This window comes from Pleurodeles waltl, chromosome 7, assembly GCF_031143425.1.
Source record: "Pleurodeles waltl isolate 20211129_DDA chromosome 7, aPleWal1.hap1.20221129, whole genome shotgun sequence".
In the NCBI taxonomy this organism is placed as follows: domain Eukaryota; kingdom Metazoa; phylum Chordata; class Amphibia; order Caudata; family Salamandridae; genus Pleurodeles; species Pleurodeles waltl.
In genome coordinates, this window is record NC_090446.1 from 1,422,110,015 (window position 1) to 1,422,125,246 (window position 15,232).

The 15,232-nt window shown below is 44.6% G+C and overlaps 1 protein-coding gene across 1 annotated transcript in view; it reads left to right on the forward strand.

Annotated features, from left to right (window-relative positions):
• LOC138246436 (B-cell receptor CD22-like) overlaps positions 1-15,232 on the forward strand; it is a 338,718-nt gene that overhangs the window by 300,955 nt on the left and 22,531 nt on the right. The gene's annotated exons all lie outside the window — the stretch shown is intronic.

The window sequence follows — 15,232 nt, forward strand, 5'->3', positions numbered from 1 at the left end:
CCAATTTCCTATAAAATAAATAAATCCCTGGTGTCTAGTGGGTGTTTTAGCAGCTTTGCTAAAACGCTCAGAGAGACTTCAAAGAGAAGGAAATTCCTTTCCTTCCCTTTGAAGCCTCTCCGGCCTCCTCCACGTGATCGTGATCTCTTCTGATCGCGCGAGAGGAGGCCTCTGTGATAGTCAGCGTGCGATCGCACGCTGACGTCACGGAGGAGGTGGTGGGGTCGGGGGTGGAAGGGGAAGGGCATCTCCTTCCATCCCTGCTTTGGGAGAGTGGGGGGGAACCCCACAGAGGGAGCGCCAGCGCTCCCTCTGGGATCTGTGCCTGGGACGTAATGGTTACGTCCTGGGCACACAAGCACTGTGCCTCAGGACGTAACCATTACGTCCAGGGCACAGAGGGGTTAAAAACCGACACACCAACTCAGTTTAGGAAACAGCCACTCATACACCTACTGACTCTCCAATACAGTCACTGACACACCATACTGTAACTGACTTGCCAAGTCTCTCACCAATATAGTGACACCCATTCACCTACCCAGACAAGCACTCTGACACCCACCATCTCACATATACAGTCACCCACAGACCCACTCACTAAATGAAATGCAGTTGCTCACACAGTCACTTGCTTACCAATTCAGCAAGCAGAACAAGACAAAGCATAAGGCCGAACTGAACTACCTAATTGTTTGGAAAAATAGAGTGTGAATTAAGTCACTGGGATCCCACATGAGATCATCTAACAAAGTAGTAGAGATGCAATCTAGGATTGACCCAAATTTGCCAGACGATAAAAATACCAAGAGCCTCCTTGAAAATGTTGAAGAAGCACACATGATCCATAGTCTCAGTCATACCCATAGCTAAAAAGGTAGCATTCCACACTGTGCCAGATGTTGTGGTACCTGCAGCCAAAGCAACTTGATCCATGGAGGCTAGCTGATAGAAGGCATCACATAGCAACTGCAATCTCATGGGATAACTCTGGCAATTAACCCTCAGCAAGAACAGCAGCAGATGTATGTCCACAGAAAGTACTTTTTGCAAAGCAAGACACACTTCCAGTGTGTGTTTTCGAAGGAGCACCACAACCAATGGAAAACAGGCTGCACACAGCAGAATATTGGCCAAAATAATAGACCAGTCTTATCTAGCTGTTCCAATAGTGCAACTTCAAAGTACTGCTTCATGCATTCACAATACAGTTGGTTGGTGGGAGCTCCATCTCTCCTCTTGGGTGAGATGAAGGAGCCATTGTGAATTAAAAATAGCAACAGCAAGTTACAGCCAAGACAATGGTGAAACTTCTAAAATCACTAGGAAAAAAGTGAGTGACTAGCCAAAGCAATGTCAGGCCACAAATATGTGACTTTTATCTCCTGCGTGGGAGGGAAAGTTACCTTTCCAAATCAGGGCACTATGTGAGAAACAGAAATCACATATGTAACACCTGCTCTCATCATATGACTACTGTGATCTCCGCATCAAGTGACTTCCACTCGAGAGTAAATGAAATACCTGGCAAATCACAGAGACGGGAAGTTAAGTTAGCTACTGACTTACTGTGAGTGCTTTACAATGCCACCTGTTTGACCATGAATAGCTTCCAGACGTTTCACATTCGGTCCCGCTGAGAAGCACCTTCTTTTGACCCATCACAGATTTGGAAACAAATGGCAGCTACTACACCGCTTGAATGTAACTATCCCCTAACTGTTCAAACCTGCCAATAGGAAAATGTTTCAAATATATAGTGTCGCGTAGGCTCTCATTATTCTAATGAGACTACTGGATTTTGAGCAACAAGATCATCCACTGTGTGGGAGACTGAGTCTGACCCACTGTGGGTGACACCTGTCACTCTAAATCTGGGTTTTGCTCTGGCTAACTAGCAGTGCCTCATCTCTACCAAAAGATAGGGATGATTGGGCAGCCGAGCGCATGACATATCAGGCTTCTCAGGGAAGTCGTGGTCATTCACAATTCGGTCTCATAAATAAATGACAAACAGAAGCAGTATATGTTCTAATGACTGGTTTAATAAAATGACTGCATCTTAGATAGCAAAGCGTGAGCTGCAATAACCAGGACGACATAGCAGTACAATATTAAAATGGTGACTGGGAGAGTGAAGCACAAGAATAACGCTATAATATTGTCACTAGAATTCATGGACTATTTCCTATCTAAATCATAATCTGAGTGTTTTATTATGAAGGTAGTGTAATCTGGGTTCTGGCTGTCTCCCAGCAACAGTGGGGATTCTGGAATGTGGGGCTTGGAAGGGAGGCGGTTGGAGTAGGAGACAGCTGGGCCAGGGTCGTTTACAATAAAGCTACACTGGTTCTTGTAAAGGCAACTCTTACGGTGCGAAGTCCGTAATTTAACAGTGGCGACGAGGGTGAGTTCGACCTGCCATGGTGCCAGTGATTCAGCGACCCTGGACCGGTGAAGGCAGCATGCGTGGTGGGTCGGCACGACACTGTGTGAGGACAGAGACGGAGGAATGAAGCCTGGAGCACGATGAGCGGGACACGGAGACGGAGGAACCTGGAGCGTGATGAGCGGGAAACTTTAAAGGAAATGAAAAAGGTAAATTTTTTCTTTTCCGCATTTCATTGAAAACGCATGTGGCGAGGTCGGCACACAAGAGGGAGAGGCCGAAGTGCGCATTTGCCAAGCACCGCGCGTGCAACAAGGAAAATCAGCCGACGCACGCGTTTACTTAGCAACGCGTGTGTGGCAACAAAATATAAAACAGCCGAGTATTCAAGCGCAACGAGAAGCGTTGCAAAGAATGAACTTGTGTTGGCAGTAAGGTCATTTGGATAACTTTTCACCAAGTCGGAATGTGAGTGAACCTTAATTGAAGTACACAGGACATTAATAAACAATAAGGCTTATCAACATTGGAAACAAAATTGAACAGAACAAAGAAGTACATTTATATTAAAAAAAAAAAAAAAAAAGAGGACAATGGCAGTACAATCTATATTCCCACCACCAGCATTTTTAGAACTTCCAGGTGAACCTTGCATGACATGGGAAGACTGGAAGGATGTTTTTGTCACATATTTAGAGGCTATTGGAGGGGAGATGTACGTAGAAAAAAGGAAGCTAGCAATTCTAAAACATTGTCTAGGGGTAGAAGGAAGGAAAGTATTAAAAACTTCACAATTACAAAGTACACAAGGAGGAGACTCGGATCAGGAGGAGGATGTTTATGAAAGTGCCATGACTGCATTGGAAGATAATTATGGAAAAAAGGTAAACATAGTAGTGGAACGACACAGGTTTTTTTTCGTGCACTCAGAAACCAAATGAGACAATAGATCAGTATGTGAATAGTCTACGAAGGTTGGCCATTTCTTGTAAATTTAGGGATTTAAATGATGAGATTATCCGGGATCAGTTCATAAATAGACTAAAAGACACTAAAATACAGGAGAAGTTGTTAAGTTTAAAAAATCCCACCTTGGATAGAACAGTAGAAGTCGCAAGACATATGGAAAGCACAACTTAGTATGTCAAAGAACTCAATACGCAGAGCGACAATAAAGAACAGAGTATTGTGGCGGAGGTGGGGTACCCTAAGAAAAAGAGTGCAAACAAAATTGACGAAAGCCATGCGAAAAGAAAATAATGCTTTAGATGCGGAAGTAATAAACATTTGGCGGACGCAAAAAATTGCCCGGCCATAAACTCTAAATGTTTTAAGTGCAGGAAAATTGGGCATTTTGCAAGAGTGTGCAGGATGGTTGGTGAACACAAATTCAAAAAGTCGGTGAACACAGTAAAAAGAAATGAAACGACGGATAGTAGTACTAGTGAGGAAGAATTGGAAGTTTTGGCTGTGGAAGAGGGAGCCACAATAATGTGCACTCAGCTTGGACAGAGGGCCAAGGAATACAATCCACTGGAGTGTGTTATTGAATTGAACGGGAAACAGACACACATGTGGGCGGACTCATGTTCACCATTTACCCTAATTGATGAACAAGTATGGGGAAATTTGAGAAACAGCAAACTTGAACCCACTGACATGCCACCAAAAGGGTATGGTGGAGGTAAATTACCTGTTTTAGGCTATTTTGAAGCAGATCTAGGATTTCAAGACCGGAAAATGCGAGCGAAGGTATATGTAGTAAGTCAAGGACGATCATTGCTTGTATGGAGGGAGCAACGTGCATTGAATATGGTGTTCGATCCGAATCATCCTGAGCAAGTATTGTTAACGAAAGAAAATGTAGAGAGAAAATGGGTGATGAAGTTTCCCGAGGTGTTTAAAGACAAGCTGGGTTGTCTCAAGGGTTTTGAACACCAGATCATTTTAAAAAGGGATGCAGTACCAAAGGTACATAAGGCACGGGTGCTACCAATATGACTAAGGAGTAAATTAAAGGAAGAACTTCCGAGGTTGTGTGATGAAGTTATAATCGAACCTAAAGAAGCGTCTGAATGGCTGAGTCCAATAGTAATAGCAAGCAAACCAGATGGTAGGATCCGCATGTGCGTGGACTTGAGGGATCTGAATGACAATATTTTGATTGATCGGTTTCCATTGCCAAGAATACATGAGATGTTGGCCAGTGTGAGAGGAGGGAAGTATTTCACGATGCTAGATTTATCGAGTTCGTATCCCCAGGTGTGTCTGACGGAAGAATCACGGCATTTGACGTCTTTTATCACGATGGAGAGAGCATTTCAATTTATGAGGATGACTTTCGGCTTGGCATCTGCCTCGGCAGTATTCCAAAGGGTTATGCAAGGAATACTAAATAAAGTGCGGAACACGTTGGTATTTCAGGATGATGTGCTGGTATGGGGAGAGAGTGAGCAAGCACATGATGAAATACTAGCAGAGGTATTAAAGAATTTGCAGGAAGCAGGTCTTACTGTTAGCAGAAATAAGTGCAGGTTCGGCGTGGAAGAAGTGGAGTATCTTGGACATACGTTGAATCATCAAGGTGTAAAACGTAAGCAGAAATTAATAGATGCTATAGCAAAAGCTCCTGCACCACAAAACACAGAGCAGTTGAAATCATTCTTGGGCTTAGCTGAGTATTACACGAAGTTTATAGAACATTTTGCAGAAAAAGTACACGCGTTGAACTTGATGAAGAAGGGATACCATTTTAAATGGTTCAAGGAGTGTCAGGAAGCATTTGATGTGATTAAGGAAGCTATTGTTAAAGCCATCACACTTAAACCATATAATCCAGAAGATGAGACGATAATTGTAGCAGATGCTAGCAATTACGGATTGGGAGCGGCATTGTTGCATAGACATGAAGGAAGAGAAAGAGTGGTGGCGTTTGCGTCGCGAATGTTGAAGGGAGCAGAGCCAACATATTCAACACTAGAAAAGGAGGCATTAGCATGCTGGTGGAGTGTACAACATTTTCGTACATATGTGTGGGGCACGGAATTTGAATTGAGGACAGATCACAAGCCTTTGATAGACATGTTCACTACTAAGGGGGCCAGCAAAGCAACTCCAAGAGTAGCAAAGTGGATGTATAGACTGCAGGAATATACATTTAAAATGAAATATGTTCCAGGTATAAAGAACATTAACGCAGATTGCATGTCAAGACTACCTGTGGATGATGATGAAGAACTTGTTGAGGATGAATGGGTGGTGGTGGACATCTCAGAAACATGGAAAGCCATAGATCAGGAGGAATGGGTAACTGCTGTTCGGGAGGATGTGTTGCTAAGTAAGATTATAAAGACATTACCGATGATGGGTAAAATGGAAAAAAAACATATGGATGCTGATATTAGTGAATTTAAGCAGGTATGGGAAGAGTTGTCAGTTATGGATGGAGTGCTGAGAAGAGGAGACAGATTGGTGGTACCGGAAAGTTTGAGAGAGAGAGTGTTAAAGTTGATGCATGAAGGGCATGGGGGCATGTCTGCAATGAAAAAAAAGGTTTGTGCGGATTTCTGGTGGCCGGGTATGGACAAGTATGTTGAAAGATATGTGAGGAATTGCATTGCGTGCACGTGTAGTGACAAGTCACATGTGTTATCGGAAACGACGATTAGTTCGCAAGAAATACCAGAGAGATCATGGGAAAGGGTGGCTATAGACATATGTGGGCCATTTGTGTAGTTGGGTTGTCAGGAGAGGTTTGCCATAGTCATGATGGACCATTATTCAAAGTGGCCTGAGGTGGCATTTGTGAAGGAGGTGAAGACAAGTAATGTTATTACATTTTGCGAGGAAATATTTAGAAGGGAAGGATGTCCAGGAGGAATGGTCAGTGACAATGGACCACAATTCAATTCTAGTGAATTTATGAGTTTTCTCAAGAAGTGGGGAATTAAACATTGTAGGATTCCAGTTTACCATCCTAGAGGAAATGGCATGATCGAGAGATTTAATCGAGTGTTGGGAGAGAATTTACAACTAGCCATTTACAACAACGTCTCTTGGAAGTCTCAAATTAGGGACATGTTGTGGAATTACAGGACAACACCACATAGTGTGACAGGCGAGTCTCCATTTTTACTATTGAAGGGGAGGAGACCATGCACTATAGCTGTGCCGGCATGGATGGGAAGACATAAAGAAAAAGTGGTTAATCATGAGCAGGTCAGGGAAAGGGTTAAGACGTATCAGCAGCAATATGTAGCAAGACACAACAGTAAGATTATAAGGAAACCAACGGTGTAGGAGAAGCGCGAATGGGTGAGAGATGGTTGGTAATGAGGCAAGGAAAGGGGAATCCAAGTTGTCGGAGCCGAAGAGTGTATTAGGCATAAAAGGAAACTGTGTTAGGTTGTCAGATGGCAACTGGTGGAATGCAAGGAGGATAGTGAGGTTTTCGGAGGTGGAAATAAATGAGTGGCTAAAGAAAAAAGGTGCAAATGAATGGGATGAATTCAAGGGAATGGAAAGGAATGGGGTGCGGTCAGGTGACAGGGAGGATGAAGTACGTTCAGAGAGGGAGAAAAATGTGTACAGAAGATCCAGTGCTAGAGTGAAGGAGTCGTCGAGGTTACTTAAAGATTATGTGTGCAGTTAGTATGTGTATATAATCTGAATAATATGTACAAAGAAAATATTTTAACATTAGGTTTTGGTTTTGTTAGTAAGAGTTAACATATTTATTATAGGATTGGGGATGTGTTGTATTATGAAGGTAGTGTAATCTGGGTTCTGGCTGTCTCACAGCAACAGTGGGGATTCTGGAATGTGGGGCTTGGAAGGAAGGCGGTTGGAGTAGGAGACAGCCGGGCCAGGGTCGTTTACAATAAAGCTACACTTGTTCTTGTAAAGGCAACTCTTACCGTGTGAAGTCCCTAATTTAACACTGAGCACAGCATGTTAAGCTCTAATTCTGCCTTTCAGGTTCCCCCGCGAGGACATCAACCCTCATACCTGAGCAAAGGCTTGTCATCTGCATTAGCATCTGCAACAAAGCATTCAGCAATCAGCATTCATTCGTGGTTCCCTGGCTGGAATCTCCCTCTTAACGTGTAATGTGACTAGGAAGTGTTTTTATAATAACACAGCTGATGTTCTAATAAAATGTCCCTACGCAAGGATCTGGGCTAAGCAAAAACAGTTAGATAGATGAAAATAAAACAAGACCGTAAAACTGGTTATTGTAAAAATAACAATGCAAAGCCGAATAAAATATATCTAGGTCAAAGTGCACAGCGGCCTAGTGTATTAAACTAATGTGCATGGAGCTATAACTAAAATGGCTACACAACAACAGTGAATTGGAAAGTTGATATCAGCAGTGGGAACACCCCATGTATTAACCACATTGATTATGGTGTTTCAACTACTGTAAACGTTTTCTAGCTTTTCAATACTTAGCATGATGTATTTAGCTTCCTTTGTTGCCATTATCTGCTGTTTACTTGTAAGTCTGAATGTGGCCAATACCTCCTTAGAGTTACCATGCTTCCCAGGCATGGAGCTGGATTTCAGCTCAACTGCATAATGGACGTAAGCTGATCTTGAACTTGGTTTAAAAATGACTTATTTGAATAATATCAATAGCAGAAGATATAATGCTGTTTAAAGTGTACCTATGAGTGTACAGTGTGTTCAGTCCATTACTGACAACGGCTAAAGCTTTCTCTAAACTTCCCTTATCTACTTGCTTTAAACGAGCAGCAGCTTCCATTTGCAAAAGCTTCAAATTTCATTATATATGGCATATGGAAATCTTTTGGAGTGTAGTTTTCTGGGATTCAGCAAGAAATCTCCAGGGCTTCAGACAGGAGAGTGAGGTGTTTTTTACAGCTGTTAATGTGGATTTTTGCAACAATTGCTGACATAATTTGCCCACGCTGTATGTGGTGACAATACCTGAATGTTGTGTGGTGATGTAACAAGGGTATGCTTGCTCTAAAACCCAGTGTGGAGCTGATAAAACATGCATGACAACTATTTGTGTCTACAATAACCATCCATTGGGACCTGAAAGTGATGAATTCAAGGTACTGTTCTCAATCAACCATTGAGATGTTCTTTTGAAATGCTCACAATTTCCTGCTGTAGGTAAGTACCATCTTGTCTGGCATGTTTCCCCCATTTTTACTTGTGTGTTGGTTTGTTTTTGCCTGTGTCACTAAGATCTTGCTAGCCAGGAACCCAGTGCTCATAGTTTGTGGCCTATATGTGTTGCCTGGGGGGTGCCTAACTATCACCGACGCTCTGCTAACCAGAATCTCAGTGTTTATGCTCTCTCTGCTTTTAAAATTGTCACTGCAGGTTAGTGACCATTTTCACCAATTCTGATTGGCACACTGGAACACCATTATAATTCCCTGGTATATGGTACCTAGGTACCCAGGGTATTGGGGTTCCAGGAGATCCCTATGGGCTGCAGCATTTCTTTTGCCACCCATAGGGAGCTCAAACATTTCTTACACAGGACTGCTACTGCAGCCTGAGTGAAATAACGTCCACGTTATTTCACAGCCATTTTACACTGCACTGAAGTAACCTATAAGTCACATATATGTCTAACCGTCACTTAGTGAAGGTTAGGTGCAAAGTTACTAAGTGTGAGGGCACCCTGGCACTAGCCAAGGTGCCCCCACATTAAGGGCAAAATCCCCGTACTTTGAGTGCGGAGACACGATTACACACGTGAACTACATATAGGTCAATACCTATATGTAGCTTCACAATGGTAACTCTGAACATGGCCATGTAACATGTCTAGGATCATGGAATTGTCCCCCCAAGCCAAATCTGGTATTGGGGTGCCAATTCCATGCATCCCCGGGGCTCCAGCATGGACCCCGGGTACTGCCAAACTAGCTCTCTGGGGTTTTCTCTGCAGCTACCGCTGCTGCCAACCGTCAGACAGGTTTCTGCCCTCCTGGGTCTGGGCAGCCCAGTCCCAGGAAGGCAGAAGAAAGGATTTCCTCTCCCTTTGGAAATAGGTTTTAAAGGCTGGGGAGGAGTTACCCCCCCAGCCTCTGGAAATGCTTTGAAGGGCACAGATGGTGCCCTCCTTGCATAAGCCAGCCAAACCGGTTCAGGGAGTTCTGGCATGAAACTGGACAAAGGAAAGGGGATTGACTACTCCCCTGACCATCACCACCCCAGGGGTGGTGCCTAGAGCTTCTCCAGTGTGTCCCAGACCTCTGCCATCTTGAATGAGTGGCCAGTGCCAGCAGGTGACGTCAGAGACCCCTCCTGATAGGCTCTTGCCTGGTTAGGTAGCCAATCCTCCTCTGAGAGATATTTAGGGTCTCTCCTGTGGGTTTCTCTTCAGATAACGAATGCAAGAGCTCACCAGAGTTCCTCTGCATCTTTCTCTTCGACTTCTGCCAAGGATTGACCACTGCAGGACGCCTGCAAAACGGCAACAAAGTAGCAAGATGACTACCAGCAACATTGCAGCGCCTAATCCTGCCGGCTTTCTTGACTGTTCCTGGTGGTGCATGCTCTGAGGGCTGTCTGCCTTCACCCTGCACTGGAAGCCAAGAAGAAATCTCCGTAGGTCGACGGAATCTTCCACCTGCCAATGCAGGCACCAAACCTCTGCATCACCGGTTCTCTGGGTCCCCTCTCATCTTGACGAGCATGGATCCAAGTGACCCCGACGGTCCAGTGGTCCTTCTGTCCAAATTTGGTGGAGGTAAGTCCTTGCCTCCCCAGGCCAGTCAGTAATCCTGTGAACTACGTGATCTGCAGCTGCTAGGGCTTCTGTGCACTTTTGCAAGGATTCCTTCATGCACAGCACAGCCCAGGTCCCCAGCACTCCATTCTGCATTGCTCAACTTGCTGAATTGACCACCGGCTTCATGGGACCCTCTTTTGTTGTGTTGAGATGACCGCCATACTCAGATTTCTTGAATGCCTGTTCAAGTGCTTCTGCAGGTGCTGCCTGCTTCTGCGAGGGCTCTCTCTATTGCTGAGCGCCTCTTATGTCTCCTCCTCCAGGGGGCGACTTCCTGGTCTGTCCTGGACCCGAGCACCACCCATTATCTTCAACCGCAACTCTTGCAGCTAGCAAGGCTTGTTTGTGGTCTTTCTGCATGGAAACAACTCAGCATCCTCCAGCCCACTGTGTGACATCTTCTGACCAAGGGAGACGTTCCTGGCACCTTCTGTTGTTGCAGAATCTTTGTCGTCTTCTACCCAGAGGCAGCCCTTTTGCACCTTCATCTGGGGTTTAGTGGGCTCCTGCCCCCCCGGACACTTGCGTGACTCTTGGACTTGGTCCCCTTCCTTTGCAGGTCCTCAGGTCCAGGAATCTGTCTTCAGTGCTTTGCAGTCAGTTGTTGCCTTCTTGCAGAATCCCCTATCTCGACTTTACTGTCTTTCTGGGGTAGTAGGGTAACTTTACTCCAACTTTTCAGGGTCTTGGGGTGGGGTATCTTGGACACCCTTAGTGTTTTCTTACACTCCCAGCAACCCTCTACACTCTACACTAGACCTGGGGTCCATTCGTGGTTCGCATTCCATTTATAGAGTATATAGTTTGTGTTGCCCCTAGGCCTATAGTGTCCTGTTGCATTCTATTGTGTTCTACAGTGTTTGCACTTCTTTTCTAACTGTTTAATTACCTGATTTTGCTTTGTGTGTATATTTTGTGTATTTTACTTACCTCCTAAGGGAGTATATCCTCTGAGATACTTTTGGCATATTGTCACTAAAATAAAGTACCTTTATTTTTAGTAACTCTGAGTATTGTGTTTTCCTGTGATATAGCGCTATATGATATAAGTGGTATAGCAGGAGCTTTGCATGTCTCCTAGTTCAGCCTAAGCTGCTCTGCTATAGCTACCTCTATCAGCCTAAGCTGCTAGAACACTACTAATCTTATAATAAGGGATACCTGGACCTGGCACAAGGTGTGTTTACCATCAGGTACCCACTATAAGCCAGGCCAGCCTCCCACAGCTGCCAATTGCCAAATTTAGCTATGGAGGGAATACTGGGCACATTAATTTCTTTTACTTTTGCTGACCCAACACAAGTTGTTTGCTGAACAGTATCATTCAAGAAAATCATTTGCAATGGAATTGAACATGCTCTAAATAATGCTTCCATGAATTGTATCTGGCAATCTTTCATTCTACCATCCATTTTCAGGTCAATTGTTTTGTTCCAATACTCATATCTTTGAATGGCTAACAGATAAACAGATGAGTCCGAATTAATTATTTTGTGTCTTTTAGCAATCTGTTCCTTGCTTTTGATGTTGGTAATTTGAAATAATAATAAGCATTAGTGACATACTGTCCAGAGAAATATGTGAATTTCTCTACATATGTTTTAGAACTCCCCACTGGTGGAATCAGACAATGTCCCTGTGCGTTTGAATAAAAACTACTCTGGGAGTGTTAGCTTGATGTAAAGAACGGTATCCATAATAATAATAATAATAATAATAACAGAACACTTTCCCATAACCTGCAGTGTTTATATGTAAATCCTCACTTTCAAACACAGTATAATATTCAAGTTCAGAAAGCATAGAATGAACTGTTTTAACATCCCAGTCATCAGAAACAACCCCAGATGTAATAAAGTAATTAATAGAAATGTTACATTTTAAAACCGTGTGAAATTTGTATCATTTCATTCGGTCAACATATATCAAAAGGTAGGGTATCCCAAACAATTCCAGCAGGAACTGGAGCAGAAGAAATATTCTCAAGGGACAAGTCCCTCCACACTTTCTGGGCAGACAAAAAAGGATTTAAAACCTCATCCACCAGTTGAACAGCAGAGCGTTTAGGAAGATAATGGCCATGTAGAAGCAGCAAGAAGATAACAAATCCAATCCATTGAAGGAAAGCAAACAATGCCAATATAATCCACAGTTAGTACCATGGACTAATCAAATAGTTGTTTTCAATCCAGTTGAAAAGCTTATGTATACCATGCGCTGGTGCAATAGCTGGTGCTAAACAAGTTGAAGAACAATCATCAATGTTAGCAGAATCATCAGAAACAATTTGTACAAAAACTGGAGCTAGTACAGGTGAAAGAGAACTGATAGATTTATCCCAAAGGTGTTCATAGTAGACAATCCCATCTGGTTGTGTTGTGTTTGTAATTGCAGGTTAACAGTTTGGTCATTTCTCGGCGGTGTAGCGGTAACTGGACTCAACAACAGTGTGACCGGGCCGCCCCGGGCAACAGCGGGGAACCGGCAGAAACGGAACCGCTACGGCCGCGTTCCCAGGTTCCCCTGGAAACGCGTACGCAACGAGGCCAGCGTCCTGAGGTTGCCTCGGCAACCTCCGGTGACGAGGAGGCTCCGGATTGGCCACCAGGCGGCCAAAAGACGGAAGCTCCGGTCGAGAGGGGAGGAGCCGGGAAGGAAGAGAGGAAGGAGAACGACGGCGGCGGCGGCGAACCGAAGGAGGAAGAGAGAGACGGCGACAAGGACATCGGAGGAGGACCCCAGTGGCCTGGAAGCGGCGGAACCCGAACCCAGAGGAACAGCGCCCGACCGGAAGCAGGGGAGACCAGCCCAGACCGACGAGAGGACCTCCACAGAGCCAGCCACGACCCTGGAGGGTCGTGGCTCTACAAGGTACGGTCCTTCTGGACAAACCGAGGGGCACAATAAAAGGGGAGAAACGCTGGGGAAGGGAGGAAGGCAGGGTGAGGGGAGGGAGGAGAGAAGGGCACTTTAGAGAGCACCGGGAGAGCACAAAAGGGTAAAGTACGGAATATACACAAGCCCTGAAGTCCTCACTGGCACCTATATCACACATAAACCCCCCCCCCTCCTTAAACCTTTTCCCAGTAAAACATATAAGTAGAAGACGTGGTATAAGGCGTCCGTTCCACTCACCAGCGGTATGTGTTCCCTTTTTCTTATATGTCACATCCGGGACCTGACGAGGACGATCCGGTACGCCACCTAGAAAAAAGGAAGAAAAGGGACACAGATTAGAAGGAAGATATTCACCACTCCAGAGAAGAAACTGGCGCTAAACGTCGAACTGACTTTTCATCAGTTCTTATTTCAAATTACTAATAAATACTTACCTCAAAAACCCAAACTTACCTCTCCTGAGTGTCTATACTGTGGGGACTGTCTACAGTGGTGTCAGAAGTGGGATTTTGTTTCTAATCCCTCTCCATAAAACAGTCCAGACAGTATACACAATGAGTGAGAGTCCATCGTTAGAGACCGTGATTAAGCAACTAGCGGAAGGGCAAAGACACTTACAACTAGTATGGGAGGCCCAACAGAGAGAGGCCAAAGAAGACCGAGAAACCTTACAATCTGCGCTGAAGAGCCAGGCGACCATACTGGCGAACAACCAGTTAGTCCATGAAAGTGCGATGAAAAAACTAACGGAGACTATCGCCGCTAGTAAGGTACATCCGAATGTACCTAGTTCCGTATTACAGAAGTATCAGGAGGGAGAGGATCCGGAATCCTTTTTCACCAACTTTGAACGGGTAGCCTCCTCCGCCCTATGGCCAGAAGATAAATGGGGACAATATGTGGCCCCCCTGCTCACCGGGCTCTTACAATCAGCATATCAAGCCGCTAACCCAGGTGGTGTCAACCCCTATCAAGACATAAAAACAAGTATACTAGAAAGGGTGGGTCACGACACAGAATATTACAGGATGAGATTTCGTAAAGTCAAATGGGGCACCAACGAAGACCCTAGAACCTTTTATTTTCGTGTGAAGGATCTAGCATTAAAATGGTTAGGCCATATTGGAGATAGTCGGGAGGAAGTCATCAAAACCATTATACTGGAACAATATCTAGATGGTCTACCTCCATCCACAAAACACTGGATAAGACAACACCCAAAAGTGGATACTGAGACGGCCATCGATCTGGCCTGTGCTTTTCATCGATCCACCGATGTCAGAAACTGTCCCACGCGAAGTATCATTAAACCAGTTCTACCGTCCCCAAAGACATTTGTAAAAAGTCCACCCGACTATCTAGTACCACGTAGGATTCCTGAAGGCCCGCCTACCATGGGACCCCAATGTTATAGTTGTGGTGAATGGGGACACATCGCACGTATGTGTCCCCAGAAACAAGAAATGGGAGAACCCATGGAGATAGGGATGACAAGGCGAAGGGTGTTATGTACTGGGAAGGGCGCCCTAAAATTTAAAATGATGATACAAGTGGACGGGAAAAGTGTATATGCCCTGGTTGACTCCGGCTGCAGCCAATCAGTAATTAGGAAAGACTTGATAAATAATGATATAGAAGAGAAACAATGGGTATCTATATGTTGCATACACGGGGACAAGGCCCAGTATCCTATACAGGTACTCCAGATCAGCTGGGGACCCTATCAGGACTTCCTCCCAGTGGGGATAATGCCCCGGTTAATCGAGGAATGCATCATTGGGACAGACTACATCCACTTCCAAGAACTATTAGACTACGTCAGAGATAGCAAACAAACTAGGGATTGGTGGGGAGAGGCACCTTTTTCAGAGAGTGATATTGAGTGTCCGCTATATCGTAGAAAGTTGTCACGAAGAGAGAAACGACAGGGAAAAGGGGACTATCGGAAGACGAAAGGTGACAACACCTATGGAGAGATAGTGGCAGAAATTCATGAAGTTCCTAGTACTTTTGTCCAACAACAGAGAGAGGACCCCTCCCTTAACAATGCCTGGAGGTCGGCAGTAACAGAGGAGACAGAAGAGGTGGGTCCCTACTTTATAGTGCAAAAAAACTTATTATATCGGGTTACTACCACACGACGGGGAGAACGTAAACGCCAACTT